The sequence below is a fragment of the Rhamphochromis longiceps genome, linkage group LG4 (genome assembly GCF_057381845.1).
Source record: "Rhamphochromis longiceps isolate RC_006_pf linkage group LG4, R_longiceps_female_GT1.1, whole genome shotgun sequence".
In the NCBI taxonomy this organism is placed as follows: domain Eukaryota; kingdom Metazoa; phylum Chordata; class Actinopteri; order Cichliformes; family Cichlidae; genus Rhamphochromis; species Rhamphochromis longiceps.
This window is the reverse complement of record NC_140560.1, coordinates 35,572,756-35,587,665: the sequence shown is the minus strand read 5'-3', so window position 1 is coordinate 35,587,665 and position 14,910 is coordinate 35,572,756. Positions and strand designations below refer to the sequence as shown.

At 45.4% G+C, this 14,910-nt stretch overlaps 1 protein-coding gene across 1 annotated transcript in view; it reads right to left on the bottom strand.

Annotated features, from left to right (window-relative positions):
• LOC146672215 (RNA binding protein fox-1 homolog 3-like) overlaps positions 1 to 14,910 on the bottom strand; it is a 328,681-nt gene that overhangs the window by 245,423 nt on the left and 68,348 nt on the right. Inside the window, exon 3 of the mRNA XM_085404746.1 lies at positions 13,077 to 13,139. The gene's annotated coding sequence lies outside the window, so the exon portion shown is untranslated. The remainder of the gene's footprint in view (positions 1 to 13,076; positions 13,140 to 14,910) is intronic.

Here is a 14,910-nt window from a genome sequence, read left to right as displayed (position 1 = left end):
AGAAAGGCACCAAATTACTGTCACATCTGAGTGTAAAACCGCTGAAAAACCAATAAAAGACAATGTTTAATGTGTTATCCACATCTGCTTAACACTGTTTATGAATCAAAGTTCTGTTGTTTCCAGTGATAAACTTCACGACTCTTCCAATGAGTCCTCCTCCAGACCAGCGGTCTCAAACCCCCCGGCCATGGACCAGTACCGGGCTGCGAGAGTTGAGGCTCGGGTGTGAAATTTATGGTTTGTTTCCCTGGGTCTTTTCCCGTGTTGTAGTTGTGTGTCTTATTTTGAAAGGAATATTTACCCATTACCATGGGCTAATTATGTTGCAGAGACCTGGAGCCATTCATCCTCAGCTCTAAAACAGGCATTTATCTCACAACTAATACAATACTACTTGGTTAGGGTTAGTAAAAGATCACTGTTCTGATTGATATCCATATTTCCCACTAGAGACTTTACATGCACTTCCTCACATGACCTCTAGATGCCTCTGCTCTTAATCTGGGTTCCTCTGTTTATCACCGATCACAATAGATGATAACAGTCTACTGAGCCGGCTGCTAAGAAGAGAAGGGCGCCTATTGGTGATATGTATGGGAGTGATAACAAGCGATAACAGCCATTCAATGGGCTGATAACATCGGCTATGGATGCTGAAGCAGGCAACTGTTTTCAGCAAACAAACTGATAAACCCAGCGCATACCACCTATCCAACGCCAAACAGCAGGCAAACTAAGCAATTATAGCCGGTAAAAGAAAACTAAATGCCCTCGTGTTTCTTTCAGGTGTTTGTAGAGCAGAGAAACTTAAGAGAGAGAGCCGGCGCTAAAACGAGAGACAACAATAGACACAGAAATGACCCCAGTGGGATGATGAAGGTGCTGCGTTTGCAGCATGTATGTAGGGGCAATGTTTCTATCATTACCACCATAAACTCTCATATAATATTAAGTGTACCATTTTTAAAAAAAATCATACTTTAACAAAGCTTTAATAAGCTATAATGGCATAAACACATTAACCTGCATATTCTGAGACATGCATAATGTGCCCTGACAGTCACCTAGTTGATGGGTATGTAAATGTTGAAGTAAGGAGCTGTGAGAGGGAAGTCGGAGCGAATGTTGATGCACAATCAGTGCAGGAGATCTTCCTTGAACTGACAGCTGTCTGTGAATCCTGGTGGGAAGAAGCCTGAGCCACTGTGCTTAATGAATGTGCGCTGCCATCAACTCAGAATCTCGACCAAAACAGGCGAGCCTGCGTACACACCGACACGACATTAGCAAGAAATTTTTTAAAAAACCCGTCTATTAGAAGAAAAAAAAAAGGTCTTTGGAGTAAATCAAAACTACAAACGCTGCTCGCAGTGGTGAGTCATATTAGGTTGAGTGCGAGCGAGCTATAAAGGAAAGTCAGCTATAAAAGAAGCTGGGAAACCAGCACTTGTGTGACTTTTCCAACACAAAGAGGACAAATCATCTGTGCCCACGTTACATGTGCATCAGTCAAGAAAAACTCTAAATGATTTAATATCTCAGGAGATATGAGTGTGGAAAGGAAAACAGCATCTGCCGAATGCAAACAGAATCAACAAAGAGGACGAGCAGACGCGCGCTGGAACTCACCAACACGTGATGCTATTTACCGTGCATCAGTTGACTGTCAAACGCGTGAATTGGAATGACAATTATAATTATAACATGAGCCTGCTGGAGTATATACACAATATACGACAATATTTACACGGCCTTAGTGCGTTTTATACGAGCCAGGCCGCCGGTTCTGACGTTCCCGCGTAGCAGAGCTGCTCGGCGAGCACACGGTTAAATCGTAGCTGTATATTAAAGCAAGTAAAGCAATTTGAGCGCGTTTCATGGCGGGGAGGCATTGAGAAAACACAAATGGCAGGTTTTCTTTAAAATTGTCTATCATAATTTGTGTCTCTCATAACATTTTCTTTAGCATCCAGAGTCAACGTGTAATGCCAGGAAGCTTTGGATAGGTTTTGACAGACTCTGCGTGAACACCACATTCAAGTTTAAGTGCATTTTTTTAAACCTATCATTCGCCAACCTACCTTGGACTAGATGTGACTGAAATACAGCAAGTGTAACGTGTCATTTCCTCCCTAAATAAAACACCTGTTTTCCCTAAACCAACTCCAGTGTGGTGAAGTGAAGCAAGAGGCATCGCCGCTCACTTAAGGTGACAAACAAAAGCACAGTCCATTAGAAACGGCTCGCAGAGACAATACGGCTACATTAACAAATACAATCATGGCGAACAGCACGTGCATTTTTCATTTCTCCTGCCACTGCTTCGTAAGGCCGCGGTCACACCGCCGCAGCGATATTGCCAGACAAAATGAGTCTGAAGAGCTGGCTACGTGTATCTGCCTTCCACGCTACCTTAACTTCTGTTCTGCCTCCTCACTGGCAGGGGAATTAAACCACAGCGTGCAGCAACGGCAAAAGTGAAAACCGTCCTCATTAGATGTGATAATAAGCCGTGTGGCAAAACCGTGCTCGCAAAAATTGCAGTACATGTGTCGTTTAACATGATGTATTAGTTCAGGTTGCAGTTTGTCTTTGCGAGCTATTTTTAATGGATTTCTGCAGCCTAGGACATCCGGAAGGGAATGTGCATTAGAAGAGACAAAATGAGCTCTGAACTGGGACATTAGTGGGTTTAGATGTTTCCTGGGTAATAATGGCAAGAGAAAAACAAAATGCATCATCTCGTAAACAACAGGAAGTGAGTTCTGCATTAAAAAAAGGAAGGGGAAAAAAAAATCGCTGGCCCGGCATCTTTAGGCTCGTAGATACAGGGAGGAGGTGCACGTAATCTCTGTTTGATGGATGTACAGACAAGTCATGACGCCCCCCTCCACCTCCACTTGGAATGAGTGTTGCAGTGTAAACTTTCCCACTGACCAAAATCTGTCACAAAGCCATCCAAGGTCTTTTTTCCCTTTAAATTGCCCGATATGCAGCAGCAATGACAGTCATCTCAGAATGTCATCTAAGCGAACAATTAACAGAGCAGCAAAAATGTGAGGTCAGATATAATTAACATATGTGCTGCTCAGCTATAATTGCTGAAGTCTAAAGCAAGTAATTAAATCAAACAATGAGTGAGTTCTTTCTCTGTAAAAAAAAAAAAAAAAAAAAAAAGGACGAGGGGGAGGGGTTGCACGCGGACGCCGGTACACCGCGCTCCTCTCCGTCACACCGCCCCTGGGACCATCACCGCATATTCGCCGCGCCGCTAAAAGACAAAGCAATAGACGCTCTGCTTGTGATGCTACGTGCGCTCGGAGGAGAAATGACGCTCATTCCCAAAGGCCAGCAGAGATCCCTCATCTCTTCAGTCACATGCTTAAGATGCACCTAATTGACGGCGGCGAGATCCGCTCATTATGATACATGCATCTGGCTGGCCTGTCAGACAAAAGGAGGTGGAAGGGAGCGGCATTAAGCGAGTGGCAGGAGCATTATCAGTCTATATTTCACAGGTGTCAGCGGGGACTTGTCCCCGTTTCGTCCTCTGGGTGTCATTTATTAAATGAAGGAATGAAAGGGATGTTTAAGGTAGAAATACAGGCCTGCCCGGACGAGGGATTATACACTGTTAGGGGGAGAAAAATTGCATTTGAACCCCAGATACAAAATCAGGCCTCCGGGGAATTTAATTATTGACCTAACAGCAATTCAAGATCGCATGCAGCCTGCATGCTTCAGGTGCAGAACAGTTTTCTAGGCTAAGGGCTCCTTCAGAGTATAATGCACAAAAGTAAGATTTAGCACTGCGTTAAAATAATTTTCTCTGGAAATGCAACAGTCAGTGGGTTTGCTTCTCCTGTGCTTTCACACAGTGATTCCATAGTTTGTGTTTATTGTGCAACTGATACTTTGTTTCTCTGTCTTCTTTTGATCTTGGCTATAGTGATCATATTTCCTTTGATTGATTTTTACAACACATACACACATTTATTTAAGTGGACATATTTTACTTTTTCTTATTTTAGTTTTTTAAGTTGCGCGCACACACACACACACACACACACACACACACACACACACACACACACACACACACACACACGTCGGGTATTCATATCTTGAAGGGACATCTAATTGACACAATGCTTTCTCTAGCCCCTTAACCCTAACCATCAAAAACGAATGCCTAACCCTCATCCTAAACCTAACCACAACCCAAGTGTAACCCTGTCACTAAAACCACACTTTGAGTCTCAAACACACACACACACACACACACACACACACACACACACACACACACACACACACACAATTAGCTCCCCTATGAAAACGTCATTTCCAAACATCCTAGTTTAATTTTGGATGCTTGCATTATTTTAGGACTGATACTGCTGGCTGGCCCTCACGCTCTCCTGACCTAAATCTAGCAGAGCCCCTCTGGGACATGATGTTTTAGTTCATCCGATACCACCAGGTTGCACCTCAGCCTGTCCAGGAGCTCAGCGATGCCCTGGTCCAGATCTGGGAGGAGATTCCCCCAGGACACCACCCGCCCTGACAGACGTGCATACAAGCACGTGGCGGCTATACTTGTGTGTATATATATATATATATATATATATATATATATATATATACACACACTGTAACAATGGATGCTAATGTTAGCCATCACCAAGATTTTAGACAGGAGTTCAGGATGTTAGCAAGTAGTCCCTGTGCGCCGAAGGCTTCTACTGCTCTAAATCCTCTGTTTCAAACATGCTTTCTACTCGTGCTCCGTCTGATATCACTGAGAGTGTAACGTGGTCATCTCAGGCACACAGCGAGAGAACTGGTGGTATTATTAAGAACTTCACAGGGGTTTATCTTATGAAGTAAATGTTAACTCAACAGTTTAGTTCACTATAGCATAATGACACCATGTGAGCTTCAACTGGTACCCTACATGTGACAGGATAGCTATTCTTAGTCTTCAGGATGCTGACTAAATGGTGCTAGAGCATCCATTAATGTTCCCTGTTGCTAATGGTATAATTCCTGGTGATATGAAAGTGTATTTGGCTTTATGTAATGCATGCACTCCACAATACTTTCTGGGGGAGGGGGTGGATTTAAGAGAGATGAGCGTGAGCTTTCTTTAAATGCCTGTGTCACAAAAGTGAGAAACACCAGTGATATCAGACAGAACAAATTTAGTTATTTTTATATGTTGTCACATCAAGAATCTTTAGCATTCTCGCTTCGTGGCAGTAGAGGTAGAAAACAGATTGAAAATTGCACATTTCCATTCATAAAATTCAGGAACTAGGAGTCTCCAGTCAACCTGCCTTGTATATCCTCTGACTGTGAGAGGAAACCCAGGCGTGAAGAGAGTGTACAGCCTCCACGCTGGGAGGGGGAGTCCTTTCAGAGGATTTGTTTCTGTCAAATGAAGAAGGGGCTGGCAACTTTTGACATTATGTTCCCAGCAGACCAAGGATGAGGTCAGAAGCAGAACATCATCTTTTTTTTTTTCCTTTTTCAGTGGTAAAACTCAGCTGCAGAGTGCCTTTTTACACCACGTCTTCTTTTCATAATAAACCAATATGCTTTCAACCTGTGTGACCCAGGGACCAAGGCCTTCCTGAGCAATTTCAAAACACTTTGCGTGTGCTCTGTTCTTGACATTTAAAACCATATGAAAATGAAAATGGATCCCAATTAGAGCCGCGGGAAGAACGAGGCCCTCTTGGTTCTCTTAGTAACTAGACGGTTTAAACATTTCCCCCAACCAAATGCCTTGAAAATTGACCTTCTCGTTCTGCGAGCGGCGATAAAAGCAGTCTGTGGTGGCCTCAGATCAAGCTATTTTGATAGTCATCTGTGAGGATGAAAATGTAAGAGTAAAAATAAGGGAGCGTAATCGCACAGCGTATAGCTGCAGAGGCAGCACCTTGAATTTAATGTTCCACATACTCCCAATAAAGTAACATGACATTAACCACTAGGTATTAATGTAAATCACAGGAGTGGGAGACAGTAATAGCCACTTTAGGACAGGTGATTATTATTGAGGCGATTGTCGGAGGTTTGACACACGTACTGAATAAAGTCTAAAAATATAGAAGCAATGTGCCTCCATCCTACAGGGTTACTGACACAAACACACAGCGGTCCTGTAACAGGCTAATGCGAAAGGCGCATAAGAAAAGTCTGCTATATTTAAACTTGAGCGCGCCGAGGCAAGGGAGTCGGCCGGATCACCTGTTGAAGAGCATTCATTTGAGCAGGGGAACAAAGGTCAGCATCCTTGCTGGAGCTTTGATTGGCAGGCGGGGGAGCTTGATGCCCACAGCAGCGGCCCAGCGGAGCAGCCAACGGTGGCGTGTGGCTTGGCTGGGCCACATTTCTGACTCAATGCTGACTAACTGAGTGTGTCTGCTGACAGTGTGTCTGACTGATAGGATCACCCCGGGAGGCTCTTCCAGGCCCTTTACAAAGTGTCTCTGATAGGCCAGGCCCGTAGCACTGCCGCGAGGGCCCGCCGACAAATTAAATTTAAGCCCTGCTAATGCATAGCGTAATCATAGAGTGAGGTGGTGATAAATTTTTCAGCGGGGTTACCATGGGCGCAGCAGAGGAAGAGTTCGCTGCAGAATCTGAGATGGGAGGAAGGAGAGGAGAGGCTACAGAAGCAGAGGGAAAAATAGCCGAGTGTGACCTCAGCTCCGTGCTGAAAATCCTACGCTCGGAAGCCAAGAACTCGTATGAAAGAACAACAATAACACACCATTATGAGATGTAACATTTTGCGACGACCTGCGTTTCCAGGGGGAAATTTGAAAGAAAAGCAATTTCACATTAAACTATCTGACACAGTGCAGGTCTGTGGAGTGGAAGGTGAGGGGAGGGAGATAGAGAGGAGTGTGCATGTGTGTGTGTGTGTGAATGGTTGGCGGACGGGGGGGATGCGGGCGGCGGGGATTTTCAGGAGCTTCCTAACGTGCCATTGGCCAACTGGAGCGAGACACACACATCCCCTCCGCCGAGTTAAAAGGGATGGAGTGGATGAAATTTCAAAGCCTCCCCTGCAGACACACGCTCTGCTTTGCACACATCAGCACTGAGATGTTCAAATATTCGACTCTGTCGTTCCAGCCTGGTTCCCTCTCCCGTATGCTAGTATCAGCCATGGTTCTGCTGTGATTAATGAGAAAGCCAAACTCAAAGAAAATGGCTCCACATGCATGTGTGTGCGCGCACGGGAAAATTCTTTCAAGACATCCAAAAGTCAAAAGCCTTTTTTCTTTCCATAATGCTAAAAACTGTCCCTAATTAAAAACGGCGTCTCTGAGTCATATATTTCCCATGATTACTTGCTGCGGGCGGTACGAGAAAGTGAAAGTCACCGAGATAAGAAGGGAAGTGGAAGACATTCACCTATTAAACTCATTCACTTATTATGGCCAACAATGCTTTTCCTATTAGCCGGCACGCTGACAATGTTATAAGACATTCCTGAAATGTACCGCAAAGAGTAACTGTGTTGCCCTTGTACAGACAATACAGAGCCCTCAGAGCTGGAGCGCGTTCGCTTCCCCCTCCTCCGCTTTTATTTCCCTGACTCGACGGCTTTGATTTTACCAGCCGTCTCCTTTTCTTTACGAGCATCTCTCGTGCCGAACATCTGTACGGCCACCGTCGCACCGGTCGGTGCTATAAAACTAATTAGATTCTAACACACTAAATCAAGTCACAACTCCAAGAGCTCCTCTTTTTTTGTTGTTGTTGTTTTTCTTTGTTTTGTTTTTTTCCCCGTCTTTTTATGATGGCAACATCTTTGTTGCTAAGCAGTAGTTGCTGTGGTGATTTTGCACTGCAGTTCCCAGAGATCACAAGTCACTCAAAGAGTGCGGCCGGTACGGTGACGTCTTCCGTGTACGGTGAATTAGATGACGTAACTTGAAACCTTCGCACCTAGTTATTCTATTTTTTCTTACTTGTGTACACTTGAACAGGGAATAATATCACTCCATGCACTCACTCGCTTCGGTTTCCCCCTATCATATGACAGCTGGTGACCAAAGTGGTAACATCCTTGCTCTTGAGGCTCAGTTATAATTCAATATTCAAACCACAGACGGTCTAATAAGCTTCAGTATTATTGGTGGAATGAGATTGCCGCACACTTTCTTTTTTAAAGTCAAATTTAAAACCTTTTAAAAGCCTAAACAAAGAGAAGTGAAAAGCATTTCCACACAGCAACATTACCAAATCAACAAATGCTTTATCTTTTTGAATGTATCTAAAAGTTCAGAGTCAGAAAACATCTTAAAAATACAGATTGTGTGCAAAAAAACAAAAAAAACAACAACCCACGGAGCAGTTTAGCAGTCGCTGAAAAGAATTACTGAAAGATTCAGTTTAACAGAACTCATCAATACGTCCAATTTTACCAGTCAGCGTACCAGCAGGAGATGACGGTGTACTAGCAGCAGGCATGAAAGAATCCATTGGCACCTTATCTTTTTTTAATACAAGCATAGTGTGCTCTTCTGGTTTCATACGGGACTTGATTGTTCAGGAACTCATTGTCCCAAGTTTCAAACTTTTTTTTTTTTTGCCTCAAAATTGCTCCTTCGACTTTCAGGATATTCTTGGTATTTTTCATCTCGGAGCCAAATATCTCCAAACTTGTATTTGAAAGCTTATTTTTCTTCCTTTCATGGTTTGTGTGATACCTTCAGTGAATGTGAGATGAAGCTTTTGAGCACATAATTTTAAAAAAGACATCAATATAAGATAGCTGCAAATATAGAATGTGATCATCTCAAAATAGAAGACTTCAAGGGTGAAAATAAAACATTTAATGACCTTAAATGTGATCATTGACATGCATTTCTCTTTAAAGATGTGCAGGAACCCATGGTTGTGTCCTGCACATTGAAACGTTGTGATTGTAATTTTGTCGAGCGTCCCACCAAATGCTAAAGTCCCACCAGGAAAACAACAGACTGCAGGATGACCAAAGGTACTGTGACGGCAATGAACCAGACATTTCACTGCCACTGAACTAGTTGCGAGCAGGTCTGCGAGCACTCGTCGGTCGATGTTTTCAGTGCGACTTTGGTTCATTAAGAAATCAATAAAAGATCAATAAGCCGGACTCAAGTTGGCAATTGCATGCAATCAATGATAATATGACAAATAAATTATAAGTTAGCGAAAAATGCAAATCTGCACATGTAATTTTAGAGATAGGAAAGCGGATTTCCTTCACAAATTGTGACAAATGGTAGTTTCTGCATGCTTTCATATAGGAACATAACCAGTTGAGTCCCCTGTTGCACGTGTCGCAGATCGACTGCAACATGTCGGCAGTCTGTCGGCATTTATAAATTAGATGCTAATGGTTTGGAAACCTTCACCAATCAGAGTGACTGCTGCGAGTTGTTTGGAGTCGATCAATAACCGTTGCCAAGGTTGAGGCTGTTGCTAAACCATCACGTGCAATCATTGTGCAACCATTTTTTCCCCTGGTCACAAGAAGGTTGCCGTCCTATTTTTACTCTCGTGTGACTGAAGCATTAACTGAGCTCTCCATTTAGTCACGAGATCAGTATCTTACTAACAAAAGGATTAAAACTCTTAAAGTGGAAATGCTGTTCCCAGCCAAAGCTCAAAGAGCTTTTTTTACTCTCACACATACTCTAGATATTACTAGATTGAGTCAGTATGAATCATAGTTTTTAGCATTTTTTTTTTACTTCTGGCTCTTATTTTTTTCTTTTTCAAACATGCATTTTGATTTGTTTTGGTCCGCTGGGTACTCGACTTTGGAGTAGAGTTAAAAATGATTTCAAGAGGGAGAACGAGGGATGTTCTGAACTGACGGCGAAAGCTCAAAGTAGTTCTCGGCGGTATAGGATAAAGTCTTTTACTGTATAACACACTACGTGATACGCCACGAGGCGGACACCAGGGAATGGCTTCCTGTCGTTTCTTCCTGACCAGAGATCCCAGAGATGAGAGTCGCGCTCACCTATTGACTGGTCTACCACCAGGTCCACCCCTCCCCAGTTTCCCACTGGTATCTGCACTCAGACGCACCTCCATAATCACCGTCACCCTCGCTGAGTAATTACGCCGATTAATGCGCAGACAGAGCTCGCCTCTGGCTGTGGATACTCTATCAAGACACGCGCGATAATGGATGAGCGTGCATTCTTAATAGAGAATCCATAGCGCCTAAACCTGGAAAAACATGTGTATACTTTTTTGATTACCCACAATCCTCTTGGTGTAGATCATTTACCAGCCCAGAAACAAGAGAACGCGGTCAGGTTCTTTCGCCCTTGTCGTGGCGCTCTCGCTGACCTCTAAAAATGGACAACAAAGATCATATCACGAAACCAATACTAGCGCCAACAGCCTTTGCACAAATTGATTTACCCACCCAGAACTCACTCCCATCTCAATGAGGTGGCAGGATGCTCACAGCATATATCACTGTCACACAAGCACCCTCTAGTGAAATGTGATTTTTATCTTTATGAGCTTTTTCCCCTCCTTTTCGGTACAGCATGTAGCGGCTTGTGATAAGTGATGAGAAATAAAGGCTTAGCGCATTACGTTAATACAGGTGCTCTGTGCGCATATGGGTGCTATCACACAGGCAGAACGACACTGCTGCGGTCGCGCGCGTTCGAAAGCGGCTGGCGAGGCGGCAGGGGGTCGGTGCTATATGGCTCATAGATCACTAGCGTGTGGGTGAGAGTTGTCACCACAGCCAGCGCCTGGCTGCGAAGCACAACATAGTTTATGGCACACTCCTGTTAGACGTAAGCACGAATCGTGGCCCAGGCAACAATGAGGAAAAGCGCACTAAAAATAGATGATAAGCTTTTTTGCGCTCGCCCCAGAAACAATGGCTCCTTTTGATTTTTCATGCACTGAAACTGTCGAACAAAGGATAAAGGAAGCGGCGCGTAATGTCTGACTGGGCCTGTAGTAAAAGATCTGGATAAATACAGGCGAGAGGCCCCCGCTAACCTGAAACGCACCCTCGGTGAAAGCTGGAAAGACACGATAAACGTTGCACTTTCAAGTGTGTTAAATGCACTAAGATAGTCGGGGCTTTCTCTCTTTCCGACTGACAACCTCTGTTACACAGTTAATTACAGCCAACTGCAACACAGCGCAGTGTCAATTATCATGTGCTTTAGCTCTCTCCCAATGGATATTTTTACTGCCTGGGTTTCACTGCTAAAGTTTCTACCTTCTTTTATTGCTATTCTGCCCAGGTCTCGAGGCTGAATTACATTCGCCAGACAGAGCTGTAAAAACAGAAGGGATTTAAGGATTCAGATTGGTGGAGGGTAACCTAATCTTCCGTAATTGGGGGAATGGTTCTCATTTATATCAGCCTACTTTAGAAAGCAAGCTCATCGGCAGGCTGCTATCATTTCAGGCATTTTACTCCGACGATTCATTTTCATAAAGGCAGAGGAAAGGGAGGCCGGGCCGCCACCGCTTTCGAACACGCATATTAAACCTAATCGCGATTAATCAGCGCGCCGCTTTGACTTTGCAGGTTGTGGGAATCAACATACACAGCAGAAATGTTGCACAGAGATCCTTCATGTGCTCGCTGGGTTTCGCCCGAGCCGCTGTGCTGCTGGAGTGCTGTGAAATAACACATTCTGGGCTGCATTGTCTGAAAATGGAACTAAAATGGTAATCCTCTGCCAGGCAAAGCGTTCTCGCCTCGCCAGATGCTTAGTTCTGAAATTTGCCTAATTGCCACGCTCAGATCAATCCCTTTCACTCTGCCAAATGAATCTGCCAAAGTGTGTTGTGAGCGTTTTGTTGGCCCAATATGGGCATTTTTTTTGCCTCGCAAAGATTGGTGTTTTCGTGACTTGCGGTGAAGGCCTCGGAGACTTTTTAGTATTGGTGACATATCTGCACAAGCGGAGGAGCGTCCAACCCTGCTGACCCATGTGCCCATTAGCTATGGTGTTGCAGTGAGGGCACAGGGCCCGTCTTGGCTCCATCACACACACACACACACACCCACCCACTCTTCATATGGCTCAGACACATGTCGTGGGCAGACTAAACGTGGCCCTCTGATCAAAGAGCAGCATGTACGGATGGACGCTGACTTCCTGACCCCCCCTCCCTGCACCCACACACACACTGACTATCCTTTATTGTGTACAGTAGGCACAATCACTGCACTCTAGGCATGCACAGCTCTGTAGTAACGCGTTTTCCTCTTTAAAAAACCAAAACCCTGTCACAACTAATGGTACGTGGGCACAAACACTGAATTAAAAAAAAAAAATCCTACTCGTGCATCTGCTACTGTAGTCATTAAAACTACGCTAAGTGCTTTTGAGGCTATGAATGGCACACACATATGCTTAGCACATCTTGGACCAGGAGCAACATCCATCTACAATTCATCCCCCATCTGCACGGCGTCACCAGAAAAATGACGGCGGCGTAAAAGTCCTCGCTCCACAACAAGAGCAACGTCGGTTAAAAAAAAGAAAGAAGAAAGAGAAGCGCATCTATCTGTGTGCGCGTGTAAATATGGAAAGTGACGGATGAATCAGAAGTTTAGTCAACAGAGAAAACCTTGGTTCCAGCTGCCCGGCTGTCTGATGAGCCACTCTATGCTTGTCAACAACATCCCCTATCATTCTCGCACAACTATCTACTCACAAAACCAAGACCCGCCCCCTACATCCCTTCGGCAATTCCACCATCCTCCAGGAGAAACACCTCCGAAAGCAGAGCGGCTTGCTCGCAGCGGCGGCGGCAGAAATCCCTTTCCCTCCTCGACTCTTTCCCCCCCCCTCCCTCTCTGCCTTCCCCTCTCTTCTCCTCTCTCTGTATTTCTGTGCATGTCCTCTCTCATTCCTCTTTCTCTCCCTTCCCGCGCTGCTTCTCCTGCTGCTGTGTTTGGCGCGACGGATGAAAACATAAAAGAGGCAAAGAATAAAAAGAAAGCGAAATAGACAAAACCGATGTTGGGGAGGCTGGAGAAGCCAAATTAGCATGAGAATACTCACAGTGTTGTTGCTGAAGGAGCGCGGGGATGGGAGCGCGGCACCGGTCCCTCCGTCAGATACAACCTGCACAAGATTGAAGAGGAGAAAAAAAAAGAAAACCGAGGCTGTGAGAGAGCGGCAAAGCGAGAGGGGAGAGGAGGAGGAGGAGGAGGAGAGAAGAACAGGACAAGGAGGAGGAGGAGAAGAAGAGAGAGGAGGAGGGAGCTGAGCATCTAAGGCACGCACCAACAGGAGCCCAAATAAAGAAATAAAAGGATTCCTCGAGCAATGTGCGTGTGTTTGGGCAGCGATGCTGTGTTTGTGTGTGTTGTGATGAAAGGGGGCGGGGAAGCTGGTTGTCTTTGGGAAATATAAAAACACACACACGCTCACATGCGGGGTTGCACTTGGCCGCACAATCACATCTGACAGGTCTGATCTGTGGTCCACCTACCTCCTTATCGCTGCCTCACTCTTCCACAGTACTCTGCTCTCTCTCTCACAAACACTAAATCTCACTCGCTCGCTCGCTCTCTCTGTTGCTCACACTGATGCCAGAGATTCGGCCGCTACAGGGGAGCTATCGCCCTCATCACTGTATGTTGCTGGAAGAGGGAGGGCACCGTCGGATCTCCCGCCCGCCCACGCCACCCGGCCCGACCCCTCCTCCCCTCCATCTCCTCCTCCATCTCCACCTCCAATGTACAGAGAAAGAGAATGCTTCAATTGAATGAAAGCAATCCCAGCGGCATTGAGGCAATTATAGAGGCTGCTGGCACTGTTTTCTGCTTTTTTCGTCCTCCCCTCCTCTTTCTCGTTCCCTTCATCCTCTCCCGGGCTGGTGGAGAGTCTGTTTTCTCTCCCTTTTAGTTTCTCTCTGCTCCAGACATATGCCACTATTAATGTAGCTTCTGTCACTTCAGCTGTTTCGGTCAGATCACCTCCATCTCTGCTTCAACCTCCGAGGCCCAGGTAGAGTTGCCTCTCTCCCTGCCCGTCTGCACGGCTGCCAGATCCTTCTGAGCCCCCAAAAAGCTCCTCGAAACCTGACTCTTCACTCCACAAACCCGAGAGCGTAACTTAGTAACGGCACAGCGAAGAACAGAAACGCCCCAGGGAAAACTTTAATAACTATCTCTTAGGCTCCTCCTCGTGCGTTTCTGTCTTTCTCCTTGAAAAATCTGGTGCTACATATATCATCATCAAAAGAAGAGCTGTAAGTCAAACACCTCAGCCTCTAATCAGGTAGCTCTCCCTCCTTCCCCTCCACCCCCGCTCCGTGCATCCCCGCAGCCACTACTGCACTTTATCTCCCCTCAATTAACATCTTCCGAGCGAGCCTCTATTATCTTAACCACACAGAGCAGAGAGGTCCTCCAAGGAGACACCGTGGAGGACGGCTGAGCTGTGGACAGAGGGCTCCCAGCCCTGCTGCTGCCGCCGCTTCAATTCGCAGGCCTAATTAAAGCCCGAGTCAGACATGACAAACTGCGAGCGGAGGTGCAACAGAAACAAACACAGTCAGAGGCTCTGCCTGCGCGGATGCATGTAGCCCGGAGGATTCTCTTTGTGAAGATTATCTGCCAGAAAACAGACACGTTCATGTCAACGTCATGACAACATCATCCAAATGTCCTTTGACAGTTTGCTCACTTTGATTGTGCTTTTCTGTGCAGACGCCACCACCGTGTCGCGGCATCTGTACCAATGCAAAGGCTCAAGGATTCCCATAAAATATTTAAGCGATACAGCGCGTCGATGTCACGCTCGTATACGACTAATTTCCATTTTGAAAATACACCCCTTCCCTTGTGTTCGGTCGCCCTCGCTAACTTCAATTTCACCCAACGAAGCG